An 8,662-nucleotide genomic window follows, 5' to 3' on the forward strand; every position below is an offset into this window, starting at 1 on the left:
TAGTCCTTAGAATGTAGACGATTTCAGAATCATCATACAGGCCCTCACATTTGCTTTTTCTGTTATCAATAACCTCAAAAATGACAATTTAGGTAAATGGGAAAATGAAAAAAAGATAATAAAATACACCAAAAATTTAAGTGTGGTCTCCAATGAGTGATGGATATGAGACATATTTCTATGTTAGACTGTTGCTAGCCATGGCTCTAGAATCAAACTGGGGCTGGAATTTTGGCTTCACCACATATAGGCTGTGTGACTTTGGGTAAATTACTTAACCTCTCTAGAGTTCAGTTTCCTATCTGTAAAATTAGGATAATAGTAACTTCATAAGGATATTGAGCATGAGATCACACACATTGATCGGTGATCAATGTAATCACATTATCACTATTACTATAATTAAAATTTCAATTTAAGGATAACATTCTCCTATAACCTTGAATTCTCCTCCTTATTCTAAAACTTTGAACCCTTCTATATACAATTAAGAGTGTAAAAGGGCCTCCCTGGTGGCGCAGTGGTTGAGAGTCCGCCTGCCGATGCAGGGGACACGGGTTCGTGCCCCGATCCCGGAGGATCCCACATGCCGCGGAGCGGCTGGGCCCGCGAGCCATGGCCGTGGAGCCTGTGTGTCCGGAGCCTGTGCTCCGCAACGGGAGAGGCCACAGCAGTGAGAGGCCCGCGTACAGCAAAAAAAAAAAAAAAAAAAAAAAAAAAAAAAAAAAAGAGTGTAAAAACTAAAAACCTTTCTCCCAGTACAAGATACACACATACACACTTTTAATTGAAAGGCATGAGTACATAGAATATCAAAATATTTCCTAAATTGATTTCTATTTTATTTAAATTATTTCTAGCACTAACTCAACCTTTGCTTTTTGGCAGAGTTTGGTACGGGTAATTCTACTAGTTATTCTAGTTGGTACATTTTGGTGTGCCAAAAATGTATCTACTATAAGCTGTGTTATGTTGCACACAAGTGGAAGTAGGTGAAGTATTCCTCTGCTGCCCCAAAGAGTATTTACATGCCCAACGAATTTCCATGGGAACATATCCGTTGTACACTATTATCCGTAGTACTGGTAAGACTACAGGTGTATCTTTATTCCTCCACTAAAGACATTTTAATAGACTGCAAACAAATGAATGCCATTATTAAATATTTGTGTATTGGGAACTTCTGGTTCTTACAACATGGCAGATTAAGGCGAATAGTGAACCCCTTTCATTACAAACACCTTGAAATGCTGAATAAAATGGAACAATAGATAAACATGCAGCCCAGCTCACAAAACAGGGAAACCCTCATGTTTCAAAATAAAGAACTTGCTTATTTTATGTATCAATATATATCTTGAAGATCTCTTCTTGTCAACACATGTAGACTACCTCATTATTTTAACAGCAGCATAGTCTTCCATAGTATAGATATACTATATAACTGAAGCAATAAGAACACAAGCTTTGATGTGAATGGGGAAAGGGAATGGAGGTTGCTAGCAGATCTGGAGAGAGGTCTTACAGGCTAGGGACTTGAAAAAATATTTTTTTTAAAGTGTACACTATTTTAAAAAAAGACTATGAACTTGAATTTTAATTCACATTGGAACAGAGATGGAAATTTATGGCCTCCAAAACAGAGAGATGGCATTGAAACCTGCATAAGGTTAGAACTTTGGAATAGCTGCTATCTTGGTACAAGGCAGACTAGAAGAACTCCACTCACTTAACTGTTAGCAAGAAAGTTTGCCTCTGCCTAGAGCTATAGATAATGAATAAATCTGTGTGAGAAAGTAAAACCTCAAGCTTGCACCACATTCCAATTTGAAACATGAGTTTACATGCAGGTCATCTCATATGACAGAAAATTAACATAAAAAATAATCCTGCTGGTGATACCACTGAGGTGCCTGACAAAAGCAAATGCAACACCCCCCTCCACCCCCGGAAAGATATTTCCACAATCCACAGAAGAAACAGTCCCTGATAAAGGCAAGGTTACAAACAAAAACTACAAATCACACAAAGAAGAAAATCAGACTGAGCAAGAGTACAACAGTACAACAAAGAGAATGATTAAAACCTCACAACTGGAGAGAAAAGAATTAAAATACTTTCAGTTTGAAGATTCTTATCTTTCTTCCATTCTGGAAAATTTTATCCTGTAGCTTTTTCTGTTATTTCCATCCCCTCCATTCTCTCTCTTTCCTTCTGGGACAGCTACTAACAGAATGAACACTTGGATGTATCATCTAGGTCTTTTAACTTTTCTCTCATTATCCTTCTCATCGTACTTTACCACTAAGTAATGCAAGAATCCCTTGGCACTAACTTTCTACTAACTAATTTGCTTTTCAGCCAAGTCCATTGTTATGCTAGGTCATCTACTGAAATTTTAAATTTTTGGCTGTATTTTTAATTTCCAAGATCTATACATGCTTCCTTAATACATAAGACTCTCCCTATATTATGGATACAAAAGCTGCTCTTATCTCTCTTAGAATATTGTACTTATGCTTAAAGTCTTTTGTTCACTTTCTTAATTTTTGTTTGTTTAGTGTGATGACTCACTTTCTTGGTATTGTACTTTTTCTCAAATGTTTGGTGACTCTTAATTGTACAGTCTTATGCATGATATTTCCAAATCCCTATCAGTATAAGCTGTTTCTGTCTACTATAGCCTCACTTTGGAACAGGACTGGGATATGCAGTCAGATAGTACCCCAGCATGATTTGTTTGATGGGCTCTTTGATCCCCCTGGGTGTTAATAGCTACTTAGGCACTCACTTGCTTTTCTAGCTACAGTGTATGATTCAGTTCATACCACAGCTGCCCATTTCTTAGCACACAGAAGAGGGGATAACTAATTTGCTGCTCCACATGCAGTTCCCTAATTTTCCAAATTGATAAATGTACCAGGGCCCTTTCCACTTCTTAATATTCACTGACTCTAAGCTTGTAATTCCATCAGACTTAACTCCCCAGCAATTACCTCCACACGTGTTGGGCTTTTGTTTCATTTATTTTCATTTTCCAAACATTTGTTCTTGGTGATATCTTTCAGAATTTATTTTAAAAGTATTTCTTCTGATAGGAAGTTTCCCTGTTTTCCAATGCTATTAAACTGTATTTTATTATCTATATCTATTTACCTGTATTTTTATGAGATTTAATACAGAGTAAATGGTAGAGGTGTATGATCAGTCTGCCATCTCGAGTCAATCTTTCATTTTCTTTTAAGTAAATTATTTGCAAACTTAGTACTATAACCATTAGTAAATCACAGATACTCTGCAATAGATGTCATAGTTGACTGATAGTCAAGGAGGATTGATACAATCCTTCTGTCTTAGACAATATGTTTTAGTGAGACAAGGAGGGTTTGGAGCCAGTTAGTGGAGTACTACCATAGGCTAGGTTGGTAGTTCTCAACATTTTCAAATATGAGGACATCTTTTCTGCATTAAATAAAGAGTTTATGTTTCCTCACAAAATATTAATTGAACTTTCAGTATCCATTGTTTGAGAAAACACATAATAACAAAATGCAATGATGACTTCCAGGTTCGAGTCTCTGTTTTTTAACTGCTAAGAGTATATCTCTCCACAATGAATTCCATAGTCTATTAAAGTTATAACTGCCTGTCAGTACAAATGCTGCTCTTAAATTTCACAAGAAAACTTGAATGTTTCCAAGTAGTTCCCTTATTAGCTATTTTCATAGAATGATAGCATTTACCAGGATACAGGTTTTTTTTTTTTTCAGTTTACCAAACCAAACCAAAAATCCCATAATACTACATATAGTATTTGAAAACTATATTAATGAATGTGTTAATGGTTTTCAACCCTTGATGTTGCTATTAATAATACCATAAATTTGTATGATGTGTTTTAAGTTTTAAAGCATTTTCAAACTTAGACCTAGAGATTATCATACCAAGTAAAGGGAGCCAGCCAAAGACAAATATCATGTGATATCACTTACATGTGGACTCTAAAAAAAAAAGCTACAAATGAACTTATTTACAAAACAGAAATAGACTTGCAGACATAGAAAACAAGCTTATGGTTACCAAAGGGGAAAAGGTGGGGGAGGGATAAATTAGGAGTTTGGGATTAACATATACACACTACTATAAAATAAATAACCAACAAGGACCTATTGTATACCACAGGGAACTAGCCTCAATATTTTGTAATAAACTATAAAGGAAAATAATCTGAAAAAATATATATATATATATATATCTGAATCACTTTGCTGTACACCAGAAGCTAACACAACATTGCAAATCAACTATACTTCAATAAAAAAATAAAGCATTTTCAAATCCATTATCTCATTTGATCCTTACAATAATCATATGAAGCAGGGTAAATAATAATATGCCAATTTTATGGCTAATCATAAGCTCAGAGAACTTAAGTAATTTCCTCAAGTTTGCAATTAGCAGGCAACAAAGCCAGGACCTGAACCAACTGAACCAACTCAATGCTCTATCCATTAATTCCTAAATGTCAATCCACAGGGCAATGCTGGCCCATTACAAATGAATAAACAAGGTTAGTATACTGAAGCAAATAATTTCGATACTTTTATTGAGAGATTTTTATTCTTCTGCTTTGGGGGATTTAAAATTCTTTTTGCCAGACTTTTTATCTTTTTATCACTATGACAGACTAAGTTGATGTGGAAAGCACTCATCACTCCTTACACAGATAAATGCTCGATAAAATATAATAAAAACATTTGAAATACGCAACTAAGCACTAAACTAAGAAATTAAAATCCTCAAATACCAGAAATGAAGAGAACACTAAAAAGTGGTGAGCAAGAGGTGAGGCTGAACAGGCAACTGAAGAAGTGGAATCAGAAGTTGACTTAGGGGCTGGGATTTTAATACCTAAGCTGAAAGGGGAGTTGAGGTTCCAAGTGCAATGGCGTTGGAGCTGAGCATAGAGGTAGGATCCCAGAAGAGCTTTGCTGATGTGAAAAGGACTCTAGAATATCTGCTCCCATTAGCCTTAGAATTAGGGGAGAATGCAGACTGATTACCACCACATGACATACCTCCCAAACTGAGCTGTCCACAAGAGTGAGGGCCAAATGTGCATTCATGAATAGTGCAGGAAACCCAAGCTGAGGTAGCAACAGAAAAGCTGGCTTGAACCAGGCAGGGAAACCTGAAGACTGCTGGTAGAGACAAATACAAAACTGTTCCATAATAACCCTCTGCAATGCTGGACACATGAGACACCATGGAAAGAAATACCCAAGATGAGATAAAAATACACACACACACACACATATATACACCTACATACATATATATTTGTGTGTATATGTATATAAATATAGAAATATCTCTTCTGTGGGTTAGTAGAATTCATCCCCCAAGAATTACAGACAGTAGAGCAAAGAGACTATGAAGTAAGTATGCTTAAATGATTTGAGACATAAAAGAATGAAAACAACAGAAGAGCATAAAAAAATAAGAGGCATATTTCAGGGAAAAAGTTATAGAAATTCTAAAGATAAAAGATATATCATTTTTTGCAGCAGTGTGGATGGACCTAGAGAATATTATGCTTAGTGAAATAAGTCAGACAAACACTTTATGATATCACTTATATGTGGAATTTTTAAAAATACTGCAAATGAATGTATATAGCAAAACAGAAACAGACTCGCAGATACCAAAAACAAGTAGTTGTTACCAGAGGAGAGGGAAGTGAGGAGGGGCAAATGAGGGGTATGGGACTAAGAGATACAAACTACTATGTACAAAATAGATAAACAACAAGGATACATTGCATAGTACAGGAAACTATAGTCGTTATCTTGTAATAACTTTTAATGGAGTATAATCTGTAAAAATACTGAATCACTATGCTGTATACCTGAAATTAATATAATATGGTAAATCAACTATACTTCAATAAAAATGTATAATTTTTGTGTGTGTGTGTGGTATGCGGGCTTCTCACTGTTGTGGCCTCTCCTGTTGAGGAGCACAGGCTCCGGACGTGCAGGCTCAGCGGCCATGGCTCACGGGCCCAGCCGCTCCGCGGCATGTGGGATCTTCCCGGACCGGGGCACGAACCCGTGTCCCCTGCATCGGCAGGTGGACTCTCAACCACTGCGCCATGAGGGAAGCCCAAAATGTATAATTTTTAAAAAGCTTAACTCAGTAGACTAAACATAGCTTAAAAGAACATCAGTAAATTGGAAGATAGAGCTGAAGAAGTCTCACAGAATATAACACAAAAAGATAAAAATATATTAAAAAGAAAGAGGCAAAGAGAATAGAATGTTACTAAGAGTTCCAGAAGGACATAATAGAGGGAATACGAGAGAAATTTGCAACCAAAAAAATGGCTATGATAGAGACTACTACTTGTTTCCAGCAACCAATCTCCCTCTCTGCCTTATTCATAGAATCACCCATTTTTAGCTGGGAATTTAGCTGCCCAGACAAAAGACAGTATTTCCCGGCTTCCCTTGTATCTGGATTGACAATATGACTATATTCTGAGATGTAACTAAAACAGCAGAAACAACTTCCAGAAATATACTTAGAGGGAGGAGGTAGGCCCTTCTCTGTACTTTTTCCTTCCTAGTAACTGGAATGCAGATGTTATGGTTTAAGTTCGAGTAGAGAACCTCCTTGCTGAGAATGGTGGAACAATAAAATAGAAGGGTCCCTGAGTCCCTGACATCATCAAACACCACTTGGAAGGCCTAGTTTATATGAAAAAGAAACTTCTGTCTTGTGTAAATCACTCTGATTTGGAGTTTTTCTGTTTTTTGTTTGTTTGTTTTTATCACTTGCAGCAGAATCTTATCCTAATTTACACAATAATTGATAATTTTGTAGGATTGAAGAAAGATGTGAGTTTTTAATTTGAAGGAGCAAAAAATTTTGAGCTAGAAAAATGAAGTTAAATTCACACATGAACACATAATAGTGAAACCACAAAATATCAAATGTAAAGAGAAAAAGCTTTAAAGCAAGTAGAGAAAAGAGATTCTCGCCTATAAAGGAAAGGCAATCCACAACTATAGATGTAAGAAGATAGTGGAGTAATATCTTGAAAATACTGAAGGAAATAATGGTCAACATAGAATCCCATGCTTAACTAAACTGTAATTCAAGAATGAGGACAAAACATGGACATTTTTGACATATACAGATTAATAATAATAGCAAGTGCTATATAATACAAATTTACAAGGCACTGTACTAAGTGCTTTATATATTTTTACTCAGTAATCCCCACAGCAACACTTTGAGATATTATTAATATTACCTTATTAGAGATGATGAAACTAATAATACAGGGAGGTTAAGTAACTTGCCCAAGGTCATACAGCTAGTCAGTGGCCAAATGGGGATTCAAGCACAGGCATTCTGCCCCAGATTCCATGGTTTTAATCACTTACTGTAATGCAGTTTGTTCCTCACAGACCTTCACTGAAATTACTACTAAAAGACATACTGAACCTGGACAGAAAAAGTAGGATGTAAGCAGAAAAATAAGACAAATCAGTAAATCATATTGATTAACTCATATATTAACTACAAAAATATTCTTTTATAAAATAATTCTGATACTAGATTCTGTGGGATTTTTTTCTCTTGTAGTGTCTTTACTTGGCAAAAGAAAATATTTGACAACTCTATGTTAGTTCTCCCAAAAAAACCTTTGGGAATTTTCCTAGTCTGTGAAATCACAAAGTCTGGAAACTATTGGCTTAACCTATTGTGCAACAAAGGTTTGTTTCTTTAAAAAGTGAATTATCCAAGTTAATTACTAATGTGTTATATAACAAATATATTTATTGGTAAGAGGATATTTTGCTGAGTATTTGAATTCATGGTGTAAGGAGGACAGGCTACATGTAACCATTAGAGAGAATCACTGTTCTCTTAAGAGACACAGCTCAGCAAAGGGCATGCTATAAATCAAAATGTAAAAGAGGGGGAAAAAAAGCCCTTTCCACCACAGAAATTCATTGCTAACTTAGTAAGATTTATGGAGAGAATGCTTTTGGTTGATAAATTATCTCAAGATGATCTAGAATATTTCAGCCAGGAAGGCAGAGCCCAGTGCTGTTATATGCCCGACAAAGTCAGAGATGGATAACCACACTAAACATCTCTGAAAGAGTGAATTTTGTGAGAAAGAGAGAAAACATGTTACTTTTTACTTGCTTGTAATGACTGACTTCTTTATTATAAAACTTTCTTTGAATGACTCTGTAAACTATTTTTTTAATTCTGTAGATTAAGAATGCCTAATATTTTACTCTTAAGTAACCTTATAAGTCACACAATTTCCTCATTCTTTAGTCAACTTTACACTAGAAGGAGATGTCCCCAAAATGGTCCCAAGAGTTCTTAGCTCTTTGTTTCACAATCATAAACAAGTGTGTTGAAGAGATGTATGACCTAATGGAGTTTTTATGGCTAGAATCTTAATTGTAGCCCTAACAGAAGTTGAGTTTCCAGATTAAGTTCTTCTGTAAAAACAATTTCATTATGTAGGTTGTTTTTGTTTCCTTTGTTTTTGTTTCTTTATAGTAGCAGCTGCTTATGTATTTCATTGTGGTGGGAGCTGGGTATAGTGAGAAGGTATTTTTATTTATTTTTA

The sequence above is a fragment of the Mesoplodon densirostris genome, chromosome 14 (assembly GCF_025265405.1).
Source record: "Mesoplodon densirostris isolate mMesDen1 chromosome 14, mMesDen1 primary haplotype, whole genome shotgun sequence".
Lineage (NCBI taxonomy): Eukaryota > Metazoa > Chordata > Mammalia > Artiodactyla > Ziphiidae > Mesoplodon > Mesoplodon densirostris.